Below are 21,824 nucleotides of genomic sequence, written 5' to 3'. Positions count from 1 at the left end.
AGTGCTGATGCTCCACTGATGCACTGCTGTATAGAAAAGACGCCACTCCACGCCGTGTGAACTCGTCGCCCCCCACCCCACCCCCCCAAAAAAAGACACTCTAAGGGCTTTATAGAAAAATGTTCACATGTAACTGGAAATATAAATAGTTTAAAGTTGATGTGTTAAAACTGTCTCATGTGGTTTTCTGGCTGGCGGGAATTTGCAACACATGCACCGTATTTAAATATAAAGCTGATGCCAGATTGACAAAAGGGCGATAGAGGAGAGTGGAGAGGAACTGAAACCAGTTTGTTCATCATTTTTGAACTCGGAGAAGTCCTTTAGATGTAATAATTCGCTTTTACAGCGCAGAATAATGATGGAAAAATTCTCTCTTGGAGGATGTTTGGGTTTTGTTTGGATTGATGCTTATTTGCCTGATTATGGCCACAGCCTTGACTTCATAATTTATCTGCCACTTTATTTCCTTGCATATGTTTTTTTTCTTCTCTCATTCTGTTTTTTTGTTGTTGTTGTTTTTTGCTGAGGAGAGGAACAAGCAGCTTTAAGGCAGAGCAGCAGCCAGACGGTGCGCCTTTTACGCGCCACCACAACTGAATGCAAAGCACGAAGCTCGACTATGCTGTTTAATTTCCACTTAATGCCTCCGTCGTATTAGTTTACACTGAGCCTACACACGGCGTCGAAAATAAAATGCTCGTAAAAAGAAGAGTCGACGACAGGCTGCAGCGCGTCTCCTCTCTCAGGCAGCCCGTGGAGCTGATGCTGACTCCAGCTCAAATAGGAGGAGAAGAGGGGGAGGAGGAGGAGGAAGAGAGGGAGGAAAAAAAAAAAACCCAACAACATCCACTTTAAATGTATTTACGCTCAAGTCTTGGGAAATGACAAACACTCAGATATGGGGAAAGCGCAGGCGCCAGCGTCATGAATATTTATCGGCAGCACTTGTGGCCAGTAAACCGAGCCTGACGTTTGTGTTACCAAGGTAGACACTGCAGCTCATCTGCGCATCAGATAACAGACAGAGCAGATCTCCAGTTCTTCCTCTTCATGTTTGCTTTCAGCATTTTTTTTTTAAGTCAGGAGTGTTTCTGTTGCAACATGGGTGTTCAGCACAGGAGTAAATGGATATGAGCTGTAGTATAATGGGGAAAACTAAAAACACACTTGTTTTTTTCATGCAGTGGCTGTGTTTTATAAGTTCTGGTTTCTCTTAATGACTTTTTGGACCTGGTGAGCTTCAGAGCCACATTGCACGTGGCCTCGTCATTAACTGTGCACATAACTGGGACTATTTTTCTTCTCGTTTATTTATTTATTTGTACTATTATTTTTTAGAGCTGACACGTGGAGTATATAACCCAAGATTAGGAAAAAGCTGTAATCCGTGCCCCTCGATGGATGATGAGGTGCCCATGCTTTTGCCAGCACTCTGATCTCCACGCCCAGCTGCCGTCACTCACTGAGAACTAAATCGATAAGTTAAACATTTGCAGTTGGGTTTAACTATTAGGTTTCCGGCAAAGTGATCCTGTATGCAAGATAGAGAGAGAGGGAGAGTGGCAGAAGGAAAGAGAGAGGGAGAGAGAGAGGGGGACATGTGATATCTATTTTTAACTGCTCCAAAGTTTAAAAAACATCAGAGGCACTACACCCCCAAGTTGCAAGTCATGAAAATACCTTGCAAAAATGGCATCCTACAGTCTCCATCTGCTGAGCTTAAGAGTCCTAATGCAAAAAGGTCAAATTCAAGTCAAGGCCACTTTAGTTTATTGGCATGCAGACTTTTTTTTTTTTTTTCAAAAACGCCTCCAAGAAAGCCTGTCGTATTTGCAGCCATAAAACGATTTCATTGCCAGAGTCTGGGTAATGGAGCAATCCATCCCACAGTGAACGTCTAAGTTTGCATAGAAGGATAATCCAGACATTGATTTTTATAGAAGATGGTTTATAATCTTCTCTCGTAGGGAGTGGAGTTGGTTCTTTTGAAATGTGACTTTTTGATTGTTTTACTTTTTTAAGGAGGGGGCGTGAGAAAAAAAAAGATGGAGATCCCGAGGACAGACAGTAAAAGGAATACACAATTGTTTAAATTCTATATATGTAATTACCACAGCAGACGTGTCTTTAAACACTTAGACTATAATTAAATCGTCTGTTCCAAAACCAAACGCCCTTAAAAAACACTATAGATTTGACTGAGCATATATCCTGAATTATTATCCACTATTTGAACTTTAAGTCTTTATTATTTGCAAACAACACTGGCTGTTACAGGCGTGTTGTCTTGGCTCACAGGGGCCTCCACATGTGTAGTCCACTGGGACCAGATCTGCACTGGTGCAACTCACCGTTTTATCTGCGAAATAGAGTTCATCCATCTTTAGAAATGGACCATCTCTGCCATTGTGAGATGTATGGAAAGACAAACCACAAATGATCTTTTTTTTCTTCTTTCTTTTCTTTTTCTTTTTTTTTTTTTTTTAAATCATCTGTGCTCGGGCTGTTTTGGTGTTTGTCTGCTTTGTGATGATAGTTCACAGTTTCTCTTCTTACTTAACCACATCTCTGATTGGGGCATTAGTCTCAGTGCCGGGGTGGGGAAGAGGGTTCGTTATAGTGAAACATCGGCTCCCGGTGACCTCTGGTTGCATCAGTTGTGGTCTCTGACATGCTATTAGGTTCAGAGCATGCAGGAGATTTGTGGCAGCGCTGACGCGGTGTTGTCGCGTCCTTTCTTGACGTGTTGCTAAATGAGGCCACTCCAATTAGCTCCGCGCGCCGTGCAGGGTGAGACTGCTGCACACACCAGGCCTCTGGAAACACACAAAAACACATTAACACACACACACAATGTCTGAGGCTGAAAAAAAAAAATCAGGTGAACGTGAAGTGACGTCGGTGTTTTGGCACACCTGCGTCACACAGACGCACTGTGGTGGTTAAGTGGCTTCGCTCAGGGCACCGCGGAGGAGGCGGGGTTAGGAGGCGAGAGGGCGGGGCTAGTGTTTAAATGATGGCAGACCCAGCCTTACATCCAGGAAACGGAACCATCAACGATGAGCTTCCGGTAAAAAAAAAAAAATCCATTTTGTTTAACCCCTTTACTGCCAATTAATTAAAGGACCAATCCCTGTTCCTGAAATTACACTTTTTTTTTCCTCAAAGGAACATTACACTGAAAATAAAATTTCAGTGTAATGTTCTAAAAAGAGTAAACACATTGTTTCCTTAGAGAATCAAAAACACTAGTAAACAGCAAACAAAAAAGACCTGGCAATCAGTTAAACATCATCTTCTGTTTCTAATTTTGCACGCAACACTGGTTTCTTATAGAGGGCACAAACTAGAGCCGATTTAATCAAATCATCAACCTGACTCAAATCAGCTCACATTTTGATTTTCTGTGTAAAAAAAAAAAAGCGTTACATATGGTGCGTTAATGTACTGTTCAATGGAGAGGACCTTCTCACTTACAGAGCAGCTTGTCGACATCTGTTTATCCGATGAGTCTGATAATGACTCCTTATTTCGCAACAACAAGGAGGATGACCAGCCAAAGATAATCGCTGACAGATTTCTGCTGATCCATTTCACATCGCAATGTCTTTGTCAAAGTGTATCGTGAAGTAGCGTGTGGGGGGAAAAATGGCTGAAGCCATGTGAACTCAATTGTTTTTCATGACATTAAGATGAGAACTGATTGTATTCACACGGATGGAATAAGTCTTAATTCATCTATTCAGTATTGTTTATGTATAATGTTTTAAACTGATGCCAGACCAAAATTATTTTCTGCTGTTTGTTATATGGACTCTTTAAAAGCCTAGATCCTACTATCTCGTCCAGTGCAAAAATAGTACATTATCAAGGGAAGGAAAGATTTCTAGACCAACTTATAACCTCTTTTTCCTACAGATTTTAATTATATTATTTTATTTTTATCTACGTATGGTACTGTCCAAGTTGTGCTCGGTTTAAGTCCGGGAGTTTCTGCTGCACGTCTTTACAAACTTCCTGTGGTTAAAAGATCAGGGCGGCTGCTGATGCAAATAGTTAAAAACATAAAAAAAAATATGTTTGTTTTTTAAAACCCAGGTCAGTGGGTGAATATTTTCACATCAAACCATATTTGTCCATTTGTCCACATTAACAGAATGTCAGAAAATTTGATTTGAACTCAGTACCCTTTGCACAACCACTTTATCAATAGGTTGCCTTAAATTCACCATTGTCTTCCTGTTGGGCTGCTGCTCAAATATTTTTCTGAGACAAGCGGTAATAAATACAGGTTGTTTTGCTTGCCTGGTGCTCTGAGTGCAGATATTTTAAATAGAACTGGATTTCACCCCCCTTCCCACCTCCCTCTTTCCTCATGAGTAAATCTTTCCTGTTTAAAAAAATGTGTGCAATGAAACTAAGTGGAATCATAATTCCCCTGGTTAGTTGCAGTTGCAGCTATTTTCAGTCCTCTGTTAATATCAACATGTTCTCTCCTGCAAACATTTGGTGCTTTGCAATTGTTTTGGCTTTGAGTCTGATAATGAAAGCACATCCATCACCAGAGTCCAGTGCACACCATAGCCGTGTGTGCTATGCTAGATATTTTTCCATTCCTTATTATTGAAGCGTTTCTGACATCGGGCCTACTCAGAGTGGGATAAAGCTGTGGTAGTCATCAAGCCAAAACCTGAAACCCTGTAGGAAAATGTTCCAACTCAAATGAAACATGTCGACACACAGAAACATACACTCTCACCGAAAGCTATTCTGACATCTTGTAGCCGGTGCGGTAGATATCCACATCGCATCTCAGCCTTAACAACAAATCAACGGCTGCCCGTTGAAACGTACTGATGCAACGTTTCCATCACACCTTAATACCTTCCACTTCTCTGCAGCATGCAGTCATTTATAATTACACTGGCATCACAGAAAGAGGGCGATTAAAAGTAAAAACCTGGCAAACAGAAATGTGGTATGTAAGGTATCATCATAACAGTACGTCTGGCATGGAATATTTTTCACCAGCTGCATCAGCAGGACACAGGTGGAAATGCAACTTAACTGCTGATGGGAGCCAAGAAAGACCTGGAAGCTGAATGTGTCCGTGTGTGTGTGTGTGTGTGTGTGTTTGTATGACTGTGTGCTGCAAGTGTTGAACCCTAGTAAGCAAAGAATATTAGCTACTCAATGTTGCCAGAAGATAAATCAAAACGTCTGTGTTACCTGTGAGGAAGGAATTCAGAGGAAACTGGGGACATACACCATAACTGATAATAATAAGAATAATAAGAATAAGAATGACAATGACAATATTCTTAAATCCTGTTTGCAATTGCCTGTCAAAAGTAAATTCCACCTTTTCAGTCAATAAGAGCTGCTAAACAATGAGTAGCTAAGTGAGCTGTACCAAATCCTACCCAGCAGTTTCCCCCAATGTAACACATGGTGTGACCTGTGTGCTGCAGCAGAAGCAGCAGCAGCTGTCTCCCGTAAGTATCTCACGGTTCGATCTGAAGTCTGTGACTCTGATATCACTGCGAACTGAGTGACACGACGTGGTTTTGGTGTGAATGGATGAAAATCGGCGAGGTAACAGGGTCACATCTCTTCCAGAAGCTGCGGTGACCTCTCTGCTCCGTGTTGAAATCAACTCTGTGACACTATTAAAGCCATAGCAGGCACGTTTTTTGCTTCGACGTTGAGTTTAAAGGACAGAAATGTCAAGATGTTGGAAGATATTGCAACCACTTTAAACTGATGAAAGGTCTATTTTGTAATTAAAATGAAATGTTGTAACAGAGAGGTTGGATCACATTCTCCTGTATTGATTCTGTGCTGCTTTCTGTTAACATCCTGCCAGGCAAAGAAATCCATCTATTTCAAATGAGGGACTAAACGTTTGACAGTTGCTACTGTGATAATTCAATTTGTTTGCTAAATAATAATTCCTAAATAAAATGTCACACATTGCCGACGTTGTAAGGCGCATGTATCCCATTAATTGCAATTGCCCGTTGCTCACTCATTGTTTGATTGATAATGATTGGCCCAAATTTGCTTGGTCCAGGTGTTTGCCGTTCATTATTTTTCCAGCCCCTTCAATTAATCACTAATTGGTGTTTCCACCTGCAATGGAAATTACACCATAACTGCAGCCAAAACAGCTCACACTGCCACTTTTTGCAGGAAGATGTATTAAGAAATGTTCTTCATGTAAAATTCCAAGATTTTAATGTTTTGTATCGTGAGCAGGAAACATTAGAACAAGTTTATTTTACTGACTGTGTTTTTGCAGTGTACCTGTATTTGTTGTGTCATTGTTGCCTCCACAGCGTGACATAGTTGGTGTTAATGGATTTTTTTTTTCTTTTTAAATGAATGACGGCAACAAAGCTACTTTCAGTGCTCGCCCTGTCAGGGGATTATGTCTTGGTTGAGGTAAGGTCATTGTGTAGGAGGAGACACGACATGATGTTTAATGTCCTCATATGGAAACACTTCATTGTCAGGGTGGAATGTGTTTGAATAATGAATGCTGCATTAATAAAGACTTATTTCCAAATGTGTCGCTGCAAGTGAGAAAGTATTGTTCTGTTTGTCTGTGATGAATCACTCTGACTCTTTTTTGGAAGGCCATTTATTTGTTGCCAAGCGCAATCTAACTCAATCTCTGTTGCTTTCTAATAACATGACCACTTGGAGTGTGTGTGAACAGCCTTACTGAGTCCTGGTAAAAACCACTGTACAGTCCACCGAAAGGGCAAATAAAATGTAAGCACTCGCAAAAGGTCAAGTTTCTGCAGAAGATCAAGAGCTGAAAAACAGCGAGGCTTTAACCTCCTAGCAACTGAACTTTGCAAACAATAAAAAATAAATAGCATGTAGGAATGGAGCTAAAATGTAGAAGAAAGTGTGTGTCGTTCTGATGTGGGTTTTACATGTACGTAGCTGTCCTCTGTGCTCCAGAAGCAATGTTCGCATTGCACAAGTTATGTAGCACTGGTGGTTTATGGCTCACTGGGAACTTGTCAGCAGCTTTTGCAACTTAGAAATGAATGTTGAAAGTCTGCAGTGGCTGCAAACGTTCAAGACAGATCTTCTGTGGCAAGACTCTGTAGCAGCCTGTTGTAAACTTTTACATAGCTTATTAATAGATGATTATTGTGTCAGTACACAACCAGTGATTTGTTTACTCAGAGCCAAGCAAATAGCAGAACTATAGTGGTATTTGTCACATGATTTGTCTGCAACCACTTTTTTTAACTTCTGACCCCCTTTCCCACCATGCATTGAATCTGCACCCAGCCATTTGGTATAAAGCCATCCACAGCAGTGGTTTGTGTCTAATGGACAAGTGTTGATAAGTCCTTTTAAAGAGCGTCCAGCTGAACTTCTCCTTAAAGGTTGTTTCCAAACTTATGCGACGCAAGTATCCATCTGTCATCGCTTCACAGAAAAAACCGCGGCCCCGTCGTCATCAAACAGATAAATGGCGGCATGTTGCTACCTAATGGCGAGTGGAACGGCTGTTTGAAAGCAGCTATTTCTGCAAATTGTTTAAATACATTCTTTAAAAGTCTCTCCTCCTGCTTGTTTGTATTTTCTTTTCACAAAATAATTGGCTCATGCTTAAAACCGCACTCTGTAACCGAGTCTCACTGTCGAAGCTGCACCACCGGCTTTGTTTATGTTTTGATTTATGTGATTGGGGATTTAGTTTTTCTTTCAAAAGTACAAAATGATGAACCGAGGTGGTAAAGCCGAGTAAAACATCACATTAAAATGTTTTGGCGCTTTGTATACGTTTTTCCACAGTTAGTTGCCAATAATACTTTGGGTTAAAAGTTGAATAAACAGATCATTTGCTGGTTGCGCTCATCTACTTTATGGATATGAAAATGTCACCTGCCAGCACTTTGTGAATGAAATCCAAGAGACCTTTCTCTCTGATTTCACAAACATAGTCCAGTCATAATAGTCTGTGGTATTAGGTACTCAGCTGATAATGTAAAATACAAAGTATGAGGAGAGTGAACACAAAAAGTACTGAGACAGCCTCTTCTTTTTTCCTCCCTTTGTGCTTTACACAGGAAGTGAGACTGAATCAGGATTAGAGTCCATAGAAACACATCTTTAAAATAGTGTTAGCATCAGGCACCGCAAGTTAATTATAACCAAAGGGAGTGTGAGGGGGGGATTAGTGTTTTGATCCCTCGCCCTTGTTAAACAACTGTAAGGTTTGAACAGTTTATCCCACTGGGTTACAGGTCGATGCTCTATGTGGATACACTCCAGCTTTTCTTTTCTGATCCTTTAAGAGCGGACGACACATAACACACCTGCTTATGTCTTGTATTAATATATAGGGGATTGCAAAAACATCCAAATGTCCTGACATATACACTGTGGAGGTAGGATATATGGATGCAGCAGGACGACCGTTCAGCCTATTTCCATCTGACTGATTTGCTGTTGACTCATAAATAATTTCAAAGTTACATCACTCTGTGACAACCCAACCAGCCTCATGGCCCACGTGCTGCGCTTCAATAAATCACTCATTTCTGATGTTTTTGCTGATGGTGTTTGAGTACAATCTCAAACAGCCATTAAAAAAAAAAACGTCTTTTTTTTCTAACATATGTTTCAAACAGGCAGAGACATCCAAAGTTAAAACTATCATTCTTTATATTTTCCAACCCTTAAAAATGTTTTTTTTTTCTCTTTCTTTTCTTTTTCTTTTTTCCTTCTACTGCAATTAAGTTCATTCAAGTTGAGGATTGTTGCATGTGCAGATGGTTTGGAGAAGCATCAATCTCTGTCAGCAGTGTAATAATGCAGACATTCCATACTGGGACACCTTATGAGCAGAGGAGGCACATGAGAGGGGGAGTTCCCTAAATCAAATAAAGGCTTGTGTTCTGGCTGAAGTCTGAGAACCAGCACCCCGGTGAGGATGCAGTGGGAATGAAATTATACACAGCCCCCTGGTTACACTGTCTGCATTTTTATACATTACACTTACACAGATTTTGTTAAGGTTTATCAAATAAAACTCAAGTGTTACAAGCAATAAAATGTGAGTCTCCGTGCTGTAAAACGTCAGAACCGGGTTAGTTTATTAAGATAAATCGTTATGTATTTAGAAACTCGTTTCATTCTGACATTAAGGGGGTGTTGTTGTTACAAAAAAGCAGTGGGGGGTTCTTATCTCGACTATCTCGGCCCACTTTTTCACACAAACATTAAGCTACATCTCTATTTACACCATTTCCTTAGCTTTCTGGCATCTATCTCCCCTAGTGATCTTTCATTCGCTGAACAATCCGAACACGGATTCCAAAGCCATAAAATGCTGGCAGCACTTCTGATTCAACCCTTGACTTTGGGTCCTGGCTTGATGTTGACATCACATGTAGAAAATTCTTGGGCACACACTGAAATAACACATGGAAAGTATTGGGGGCTGCAGGGAGACATGGGATGGAGAATGATAAGACTGGATGCCCTTCATCTTTCTCTCTGAATGCAGGCCTAAGTCAATTTTACTCTCAGCGTGAGACTTTCTCCAGCCCAAGTTTTGAGTAAATCCAATCAGCTGTCCGCAGGATTGAGATGTAGTGTGTCACTGATGACAGAGTTCGCTCTATGGCGAGGATGCAGTCCAGCATTTTTAATAAGATGCTGCGCTATAAGCTCCTTTAAGGCAGTAATTATAATTTATAGGAAATTAAGACCTCATCTACACTAATAAATCATCAAGCAGTTACAGATTCCTTTTAATTTAATTTAATTTAACATAAGTTACACTTGGATAAAACTTACACACAGATGTGTTATAAATTTCCATTCTGGATACTATTAGCATTCCAGTATTAAAAACAATCAGTAACATAAACCAAACTCTTTATGGTTTAGATGCCAAACAACATTCCCTAGAAATAAGCTGAGATGCACCGTATATAAATTTAATACAATTTCACTAGAAAAAAGTGTAGGTATATTAATGGGCCCTCTGTTGTGTTTTATGTGTGGCAACTAGAGAAATAAGCTCTGAGCTGAGCATGGCATTGCTTGAGTGCTTTGGCATAGCAGCATAGCATGAAATCCCACAGTCCTCCAGGTGCGAGCTCCCAAATCATACTTCCCCAAATGTGCATCAACAGTTCTGACAGGCCGACTGTACACAAGTGTTTTTTTTCTACACTCAACCGTGCCGCCGTTCCAAGAAGACAGAGCACACATACATTACATCCACCCACCCCACACGGTCTACTTGGTGGTGGTTGGTGTTTTGTTTTGTTTTGTTGTTGGGTTTTTTTTTTCTTTTTTGTCTTTTTGGGCACCTTCCCATCTCCACCCCTCCATCTTCCTCCGCTCTCATTTTTTTGATTGGCTTGATTCCACGCTCATTAGCATGTCCCATTATCTTCTGGAATATTCAGGGGAATGTTTCCAGTTGCTGCCACTCCAATTATTATAATATACAACATGGTTCATGACTTTCAAGTTTCTGGAAGTGCTTCAGCTTTTTGTCAAGGTTCTCAGTCACATGTGAGGGCGGGAGATTTTTCAAGGGCATCTGTTCCAAGCTGGCCCAGAAGAGAGACAACGCCGCAAAAGGTGGGGGGTGGAGCGAGGAGGGGGGGAGGCGGTGGGCCCGTTGCAAGCTGGAATGATCCACCTTGAATTTGTTGAATCAAATCCTTGCACCTGGATATAATTGTCCTGCTGCTGTGCTGGGAGTTGCCACTGCTGCCACGAAGAGACCAAATTAGTGGCCCGAAAATGGCGACCTGTCAAGACACGCAGCCTCACCTGGTATCATATATTACCAAGACAAAACGCTCTCCTCACGTTGCTGGGTAATGATTAGTTTGTTTACGGGCTGGGATAAATACACCACTCTGAATCTGCTGAGATGATGGGCATAAAAAATAACAACAACAACAAAAAGCTGCACAACACCAACCAGTACAGCAGAGTGTAAATGCTTCTCAAAGCGCTAAATGAATCATTTCCATGTGAACTAAATCAAATGCAAATGGTTTTGTGTTGTATTTAAACCCTTTTCTTCTGTGCTGATTTATGTTTTTGGATCATGTGCGTTTTAAAGAAAAGATCAATCTAGATCAGATAAGTCAACATCTGGTTTGGTATTGGAACAGTGCACATGTCTCATCTTTGTAGTTTGCCACATGATGAACTACACAGACAAACAAAGGATACCATACATGATAAACAAAGGATTTACACTAATACCCAGTCATCTCAGGAGTAAACATGTAATAGTTGTATCTATCAGAAAAGGAAGGGAGTCATTTCATTGCATCTCCTTTTTCTCCCCTAATCTATAACTTAAACACACTGAGCCATTACATGTGTAAACTCACTTAATAGAGGATGTGTGTGTCTGTGTTGCTTCAGCTTGGAGTCTGGCTGACTGTGTGAAGTGAACACAATTACATCTTCTTAACTAAATAATGCAGTTGACTGAGATGGCAAGGATAAAGGATTACAACCCTGGGGGGTCTGGACAATAACCACTAACATTGATGAATCTCATGGAAGATATCACCAGGCCTAAGCATTCCTCTAAGAACATTAATAGAATACCCTCTATTTATATTCCTCCATAAATTCCAGCTGTATGTGAAGTTTATGGTATTCATTTTCAGCCGTGACAAATTAGTATTGTTACATAGCGAAAAAGATTATCGTCTGTGTTTTTTAATTTCTTTCTTTCTTTCTTTTTTTTAAATCATGGCAAATTTTCCAGTGCAGAAAAATACCAGCATTTATCACACTTTTCTCTGTAATATGGCCACCTTACAGTTTTTGTCTTGCATGGATTAAATATAAATTATATAAAGCTTTCATGTATTTTTTTCAGAATTAAAGCTGGATGTAGTATTTAGTTTCAGGGATCAGAGCAGATGAGGACTTTTGTTCCTCGTTTCCATGAAATCTTCATGAGGGTGTTATTTTGGCTTGGACGTAACCGAGCGTTGAAACGATGTGGTCAGACTATGGTTAGGTGTGTAATGGTCACTGGGTGAAGCCTTGTAAGCAATGTGGCAGCTTCGTGGCCTTGGAGTGTTTTCAGTGGGAGAAAGACACATGTTATGGAGCTGGGAGAAAGTCGTCAGCAGAGTCAGGAGTGGCTCTCAGTCTGCCAGAATACTTGTTTTTTATGATGATCTTGTCATTGTCGTATTTTTAGGCACACAAAAGCATCAAAGTCCTCTTTCTCAAGTTTTATGTCTTAATATTAATTCACACGGGGGGGAAAGGCACACCAAGTTTGTTATTAATTATATTCTATTTTCCAAAAAATGAGTCTCTTAAGTATTAAATGGATTTTTGATCCATTTTGAGTTTTGCACACTTTCACATTCTTTGGATTGGGTTGCATGTGTTTTTGGAGGCAAAGTTTACAACACTTCCCAACTATTTTTACAATGTCAGTGTCAAGATTCAGAATCATGAAATAATGTTTGAGGCCAGTGTAAAAACAGTGTAAAAAGTCACCTCACTTGACTCCAAGGCGTGCTCTCAGGCTGAAAACATTCTGAGTTTAGTTTATATTGTAACACAAACACAAATGTTACTACAATTGCATTGAAAATATGCATCCAGTTGTCTCATTCAACAACAATAAAAGAGTTTTTTCGAGGTAGGGATTGCTAAATTTGGAGTAATCCATCACGGCCTCTCCGACCCTGCACCTGCATGGTGAGGGACGTCCTCTGGGGACTGGGACTATAGACAGTGTGCTGTGTAGTCTAATGGTTGAATCAGCTGGCAGGTGTGCCCCAGAAGTTTCCCTGCCACCTGCACACTGGACAGTCCATAAATGGTGTAACTGTTGTGTTGCACACACACACACCTGGGCCTGGTTGAATTAAATGCTTAATGGGGTCTGTCTTCTTTTTATTGAAGAAAAAAAAAGGAAGCTCCTCCTTTTTGTTTTCCACCAAATCCAACACGGACTTTGATGAAGATGCAAAGATGCTATGACATAAGGAAAGCAGCTCGTTTAAGTCCCTGCAAGCTAATGATTATTTGTTATTCTCAAATTTGTCTTTCAACCACAAACATTCCTCATAGAACCGCATCATGATTTACAGCGAGAAGAGGAAAAATACTCAGTAGAGGCTTGATAACATCTGGAGGATCCTCTAACTGTGAAATTGCCATTAACCTGACAGCATGCTACTATATTTTTAAAAATCAGGATGACACATTTCTGCTTTGATCAATCATCCCATCAGATTGTCAAGGGTGTCTAATGATCCTTGAGGATAGTTGATGGCAAACCAAGATGTGAACAGTATTGAAGTTAAATGTGATATTTGAATTGCCCATCTAATGACACACTACATGGATTGAACAACAGCCTAAGTGGCTTTGAGCGAACAATGACAGAGACAAGCAAACAGCTCAGAGACACCACTATTTTCTTTTAAGTTGGAATAAATTGACCCCGTTCCCGCTCCAGAGTCTCATTGTGGAGCTTGCACAGCCATTAGTGCCACCATCCGCCCAATGAATCCTGCATAAGCTCCTACAAAACTGATGCTAATTTCCAACTACAAAAATTCAGAGTAAGCAATTACAAAAGGAAAGATCCACATAATAAGATTTCATCTGTTGGTCTGCTTTGAGATTTCTTTTGAAGATGCTAACATGTCCTTCAAACATAAAACTAATTGGATGCCTGTGATTTTCTTTTAAGTTTTTAACCAATCAATCTATTATTGTTATAATAATTAAGCAAAACTAGTATTAATAGCAGTGCTGTTTCTAAAAATTATGGACAGATTTTCCATAAAACCTTTTTCCTGGCACCCCTGAACACTTAAAGAGGCACTATGCAAGATTTTTACCTTAATTAAACAGCTTCCAAGTAATTGTGATGGTTAAATGACTTGTTACGAGGGAGAATGGAGGCTCTCTGCCTTCCACCTAGCGTCTCTTGGCCGAAAACCAACCTTGCAGGATCAGCGCCTCCGACCCGTTGTCCCAGATCTCATCTTGGTGGCACCACCACACAAATATGCCCCGTAATCCATAATCTGTTGTTTATAACAGATAAGGCTACACAAGTATACAAATCGTAAAACATTTATGATAACGTTATCCACGACCGCTCCATGGATTGCCTTCCCGCCGACTTCATTGAAAACAAATGCACATGGCCAGGGGGGAGGGGGACAACCGGACTTGCACAGCTCACCTTTAACATTTAGTCTCAAGAGCAGGAAGAAGAATAAAGGCAGGAAAAGCAGCACTTGCAGATATTCAAGCAAATGTAGATTTCAGTAATGGAGCTACTGAAAGGAGTTGGTTGTAGAAAGTCATAGTTGTAAGTGAGTCGCATCTTGCTAACTACTTGTTGCTGATTATTAGCAACTTTTGAAGCTGTATGACAGAGAAAGATATTTTTGGAATGTAAAGGTCGGATTGTGACAGCAAGTACAGGTTTGTTTATTTTTTATTTATGTGCTTTGTGAGGTGGAGACTCTGATATAGTGGTCCAGGTCATGTGATGATCTCTAGTCCACACATAATTAATGTAAAACAAAAAACCTAAAAACTTAAATTGTCACCACCAAGTCAAATAGAATTTTATTCATTACTTTATTATGAGTAGTAATTCAAACAGAAATTTATTTTTTGATTTTTCAATTTTTTGTTTGGACACTTTATGCCATTATAAATATCCAACGATAAAGATGAGAGACCATGTGCAACAAAAATCATGGACAAGACTGAGGTCCTCTGTCCGATAAAGGCCTGACGATCATCTTTAAACATCTACCACAGGTTTCTTGCAGGATTAGCATTAACACTGCTGCAATATTAAGCAATCAAATCTCCCCTAAATAATAAAAGTGAAATTTAATACTTCCCAACACAGTTCATTATCATACCTCTAAACACATGAATACTAAACATTCAGTATTTACAATAATGATAGTATAATAATTGCAGTAATTACAATTCATTATAAAGATGACATTATTGTAATTTGTTCTTCATTTTCAACTTAACTGCCTCATCACACAAATTCAACACCGTCAACAAAAACTTGGAACTTCCTTTGGCTACAACTACGAAGGTGGTTTCCAGTTTATCTCATCAGTAAAGTCATAAATATGCATCGAAGCTCATGATTGTTTGTTTTGATAATGTCATTTATGATGTTTTGAAGCAGCTTTTACTAATTATGATGATTTTTTTCAGTAATAGCAAGATCATTCATTTTACCATCTTTGAAACTCACTGACTTTTTGGCACCTGTCTTGTATCTAAATGATGCATCTGTCTTATTATTAATGCTGTGTGAATCATTTGGCTGCATCACAGCAGAGATATGTGATTTTTAGGGAAGAACAGGCAGTGAACAGTGAGGACAGACACTTTAAGCCAGATTTACTGACTACTGCAGTGATGGCAGTAAGCTTACATAAAATGATTTGATGTTTATCTCCCCAATGATATCAGATACAACCACACTGAGTTGATTCTTGAACTCAATACAAATACAGAGACAGTTTTTCGCTTTTCCTCACTGAGCTCCGAAGCCAGCCGGAGCTCCCAAGTGTACTCTTTGCGTGGGCCAACTCCGTCTGTGGCGCATTAGTTTCTAGTTCTTGAGATTTAAACTGTGGCAGCAACACATAGTATAACAGCTCCCCGGAGAGAACCAGTGATTGCACTCCAGTGCATGAGGTGATATTATGTTTAATGTGTCGGTTTATTCCTTGAGGGGTTCCCAACATCTGGTGTGCTTTTAATTCTTTGAACACTCTCGTTTCGATGTTTTGCGCTTCTCCTGAGTATCATCGGTGCACAGCAAAGACTGCGCGGGTCTGTGTCATAGGTTCTTGTGGTTTGTTTTAGCATTATTGCGGTTGTCAGTGTAGCTGTCATTATCGGAGGGAGTGGAGACTACCTATTTCCTGTTGTATTCTCCCTCTTTTCTTCCCTGTTTTGGTGATTTCCTGCAAATTTGCACTCTTATGACACTCGTAAGTCTCAGTTTTACCTGACATCACAGCAGCACTCTGCCGGCCCTCCATCTACAGCCATGTCTTTTAGTCAGTCATCCCATATAAGAGGCCAGAGCTCCCTGCAGTAAAAAAAAAACAAAAAAAAACTGCCAGAACAGGGTTTGATTTGTTGATGTGAGTGCGCTGAGGGCAGAGTGGGGGCCAAGCATTAATGGGAGCGAGACAATAGGCCATCACTAATCAGAGACCTCAAGGTTGCCATGAGGTTAATTGTAATGCAGGTGGCACTAGGGGAGGGGGCGAATAAGAAATGTTGACTCCTTTACTGCTTTGGCGGCCATTGTGTTCTAACATTAAGCCCTGGGGCTAGGATTTGGCTTTCTCTCCCACTCTTTCCCCTGTGTCCTCTTTACCTTTTAATTTCTTATTATCCGTCGATTCCCATTCAACCTCCAAGGGTTAAAGAAAACCTTTTCCCACATGTCAAAAGGAAATGTTAATATTGAGCCTGTCCTGGCTGTTGTGATGCGTGGCAAACCATTGTGGGGCTCCACTGACGATTCAACAGTGCATTTCACATTCACTGGGAGCACTCCCTTTGCATCATTGTTATTTGTTTAAACTGACAGAAACAGCAGACCCTGCTTGCTTTTGTGTCAGTGAAAGACCATCTCCAAACGAGAGCCTGGTCATGAATACACAATAGGACGATGTCTTCAGAGCAGCATTTGTTTTAGTTTTTGTTGTTTCTTGTGACAATTTTTTCCAGGGATTTGAACTGAGCTGCATTTACCATGCTCATGTTTTTTTCCTTTGAATGTTTGAAATGTGGTGGAGTTTCCAGAGAGGGGAACATCACAGAAACATTGAGACTCATTCACCGACTGCTCAAGAAGTTTCTTCTTAAAACTCACTCACGCCGTTTTCATCAAGGTTTTTGGATTCGTTCTCATGTAAGAGCAGAATCTTCAAACTCCTACACACAACTGTGCAGTCATGTTTGTGCAATATGATTTCGTTTTACATTTTCTTCATGCCACAGTTGTATAATATTAAAGGATTTAAATTCTATAATATTTTCATAATTTAGAACATCTTATTAGTAATTACTATCATTATTTTACAAAGCATTCTGATCTTTTGGTATGAACAGCATAAAAAACACCAATTTATTTCACTTATGTAAATAGGGAGCCATACTCATAATTAAGGGTTAGAGTTAGGTCCCAATGTAGGGCTACTTCTACACCCTAGGGCCTATTTACACAATGGCATATGAACTTCTTCTCCAAAATGTTGCATATTGAGCCCTGAGGAGGGATCATGGACCATCTCAGGACCATGCGGATCCATTTGCAGCGTAACAAACACTTCTTGGAACGATAATTTGGAGGCGTATGAAATGCGCAGGTATGGTTACTCGCCACCTTGGTGTTTCTCAGGTCTTCTGCTGTTTTCAAAAACTCTGGGGATGGAAGGAAAAGGTGAAAAGCTTTCATACGTTGAGTGGTTTCTTTAAGTATTCACATCTGAACCAAGGATTGGTGGGATTGGTTGTGTTGTTGGAGTTCTGTGATACTACATAAAGGGTGTCGTATCTCAGAATATTATGAAAAACACATGGAGGACTATCAATGAACTTATTCATCAAAAAACTGATAGGATTGTACAAAGGGAGTTCAAAGGAGTTTAAAAAAGCTCTCTCAGCTCCCTTTGAGATAGCTAATGAATTCAATAATTTCTTTGTCTCTATTGGTCCTTCACTCACAGACAAGATTCCACAGACCCCGCTACCCACTTCAGGGATTAAGTGCCCCTCTTCTTCTTTTGCATTTTGCCCCATCACTGAGATTGAGCTCATTGACGTTGTAAACAAAATGAAACTATCTGCACCAGGTCATGATGAATTGAAATCCTGAATACTCAAAACAAGTCTTCCATATATCCTCAAACCTCTCCTTCATGTTTTTAATCTCTCCCTTGAAACCGGTATATTTCCTGCTCAGTTTAAATGGGCTAAAGTAATTCCTCTCTTCAAAACTGATGAGCCCTCATTATTCTCTAATTATAGACCGATATCCATCCTACCATGTTTTTCCAAAGTATTAGAAAAACTATTTTATAATCGTTTGTCTAAATACCTTAATGACAATAAAATTTTATATGACCATCAGTACGGGTTCAGAAAGAATCATTCCACCTCTATGGCCCTCACCCGACTTGTAGATAACATTACCAAGGCTACCGATAATAAAGAACCAACACTTGGAGTAGTTCTCGATCTATCAAAAGCCTTTGATACGGTCAATCATGATATTTTATTACCGGGACTTTCTCTTTATGGTTTATGCAGCTCCAATCTGTCATGGTTCAAAAGCTATTTGTCTGATGGAAGGCAGTTTGTTTCCTGTAACAATACTTCATCTGACTTAAAGTTGCTTTCATGTGGTTTGCCCCAAGGATCAATTTTGGGCCCTTTACTGTTTCTTATTTATGTAAATGACCTACACATGTCATCAACTAAAGCATATTTTATTCTGTTTGCTGATGACTCCAATATTTTTTTATCTGGTAAGAATGAACCTAAATTAATATCAGAAATGAACACACAATTGTGTAAAGTTGACTTATGGTTTAAGGCAAACAAATTGTCACTTAATATAAAGAAAAGCTCGTATATGTTATTTACTCCGAGAAGTCAACAATCAACAAACTCGCTTCCTAATGTTTATATTGACAACAACATCCTGGAAAGGGTCACGGTAACAAAATTCCTAGGTATTTTAATTGATGAAAATCTCACTTGGAAAAGTCATATTCTGTCTATTTCAAACAAGATTGCAAAGAATATTGGAGTTATCAGAAGAATATGTCATCTACTGCCTGGTTTAATGTTTATCTTTAGGAGGACCACTTGACAAGTCCTTAGGGTTTTTTTGGTTTCTCCTGCACATTTGCTTTTTCTACTGTATACTTTGTATGTTTGTTTTTTTGTTGTTGTTGTTGTTGTTCCACTTTTTAATATGCTGTTTTATATATATTTTATGTGCTAATAAAATACAATACAATACAATGTTGCGGTGATCGTTTGTGAAGCTAGTATGGGTGGTCATGAGCCCGGCCCTGGAGGAGAGTACAGTGCGTCCCGTGGTGCCTCTAGAAACGTGAGTGGCTCTAGCACTGGGCCACACTCTGTCACCTCTGCCCTGTTCCAGCTTTGTGGCTATGGTACCCCGAGACTCACTCACACAGTCTCTATGCTGCCAGAACCGCGACAATGTAGTAATGGAACAAAATTAGGCTAACAGGATAAAGCTGTGTACATACATGCACTGGGAAAACAGATTATTGTGCAAAAAGTTAGGTGTGTTAAACCGTTTTCTCATAAAACGGGTCAGGCTTCTGCCATTTACATGACCAATTAAATAATCCAAAAAGTCAGTTTTCTGATCATAATAGTTGTATTAGTGTGCATGTAAATGGATTCATTGTGTTAGCAGGAAACACAACAATCCTAACAGTCCGTCCGTTTAATGGCTCGCAACCATAAGCGTCTACGAATTACCTAAAAAGGCCGTCTTCAACGACGGTATTTGATAAAAATGAAGGTTCCTTTTTTTTGGCATTGCTAATCTAACAACCAACAGCACAAGAAGACATTTTCCTTGTCTTTCTCTCTGTTCTCTCCGATTCTCGGTTTACTTCCGTGGATATACAATATATTTCCGGTGTTTTTCTGCCAACAGAATGCACGCGCAACTGCCGTGACGTAACCGTGACGTCAACTCCCGAAGTGGTCTCTGAAAAACACAGTCCTACCTCCAACAAGAAACTGCTCAAGATGCATGGCTCGGTACGCATTTCTGAGTAATTATAAATTCCAGCAACAGTGGGCTTGTGTCCCTGTAATGACTTGTTTTATTAGGAGATCGAGGATATGCCCTGGCCCCCTGGTTAATGACACCACTCACCAACCCTCAGACGCACCAGGCGGTGTCCTTCAATCAGCAGCATGCACATACTCGCTCCACCATCGAGCGCGCCACTGGCATCTTAAAAGGACGCTAGATGTGTTTGGACACAGCAGGTGGCACGCTGCTTTACAAACCATTTTGTGTAAAGAAAACATCGGAGAAAGTGTGTTTTATCCTTGCAAAAAGAACATCAAAAAAACCTATAGACCACAAATTATATAATACATATTTGAATTTTATCATCCTTAGACATCTTCTCAGCATTAGAGGAGTGGGATAATCATGTCCTACTGTGTCTTGTCATGAAATGTAGTGCACAACTTGTCCCCCAGCCACCACCTTCCTCCTCACTAGACAAGAAAGTGGCTCAAAGTTTGGCAGCAACTAACTCCTCCTGTAAATAAAAGCTTTAACACTGGACATTTAATCTGGAGACAAGTAAATAAATCAATATATAGGGAGAAGTTATTTCATTTTAGTACATATCTTTATACTTCAATTTCTCAAGTGTCTTGTGGCCAGTGTTAAACTGATCTGTATAACTGCTCGGGCTGTTCTGTGTTGGTAAGTTATAGTAACACTTTCACAAGATCACTTGCTTTTATTTTTTTAACACACTTGTCTTGACCTGTAAAATATGACACATGGATTTAGAGCTACAGCTTTTTGATAAATTGTAATAATCATGAAAAAATGGCTCTCTCCCTGTTTCAGACATAGAAGAGGTCACGGGAGATGAAACCATGGACACATGTCCCAGGTCTGTGTCCAAGTGCTCAGCTGATGGCTGCTTTCTTTCCAGTAATGGTCCTGACGCTGTCCAGCTCTAATAACTCTGGAGAAGTCATTCACCGTCCAGTGATCTGAATCCCTCCCTGTGTCTTGTGTATTTTTTGGCTTCAGATTTGACATGAAATCTGTTTTTCCTTCACTTTATCAGTTGTGTGCTATTCACTGGATAAATACTAACATTCAATGCATGCGGTGGTACATGCATCTTTTTGTTTTTATGATTATTATTTTTTTATCCAATATTAACTAAATATGACAGCTTCCTTTTTTCCAGTCTTTCTAGTCGGACTGACTGCTGACTCTAACCTTATATTTTACAGATGTGTATGAGAGTGATATCAATCTTCTCATCTACATCCCCATAAGAAAGTTAATAATAATATGAATGATATGTCAAACTACTCCACAGTGTGTCTATTGGACAAACCTAACCACAAAGACAAGAACGCAGCACTTTGTTCTCTGGAACAAAAACTTTCCTACTGAACATAATCCAGGCGGCGATTCAATTTCCCTCCAAAGCTCACTGGCAAAACAAATTAGTATATAAATGTAATTTCTTGAAGACAGGGTTGGGGCTACTATAGCATTTGATGATATGATTATAATCAAATATCAGGATTCTTTATAGATGTGTAATTGGTTAATTAACCCAAGTATCAATATTTGCTTTTTATTTTAATCTGTGTCTCAGTTTGCAGATTGGATTTGTCATTATGGTGATTAATCATCTATTTCATCTATTTGAGATGATCCCTTTGATATAATGTCCTCTAAAGTTTGACATTTTTTTCATCCTTCTTTTTCTTCAGTCTCCCGACTCCTGTCATCCAAGTTACGACGCCAATCACAACAGCTCCGTAGGCCTTGAGATCAGAGCGAATCGCGCCGTTGCAAGCTCCAGCCTCTTCCCTGTCTCTTCACCTTTGTGTTAGAGAGAGAGGAAGGGTCAGCTGGAGTAAAGGGAGGGAGGTGGATCGCCTTGAAAGACAAACATCTCGGTGTCTGCCAACCTGCAAATGGCCCTTGT

This window comes from Trachurus japonicus, chromosome 20 (genome assembly GCF_045865225.1).
Source record: "Trachurus japonicus isolate A0001 chromosome 20, Traja_1.0".
Classification (NCBI taxonomy): Eukaryota; Metazoa; Chordata; class Actinopteri; order Carangiformes; family Carangidae; genus Trachurus; species Trachurus japonicus.
Note: the sequence above shows the minus strand (reverse complement) of the source record.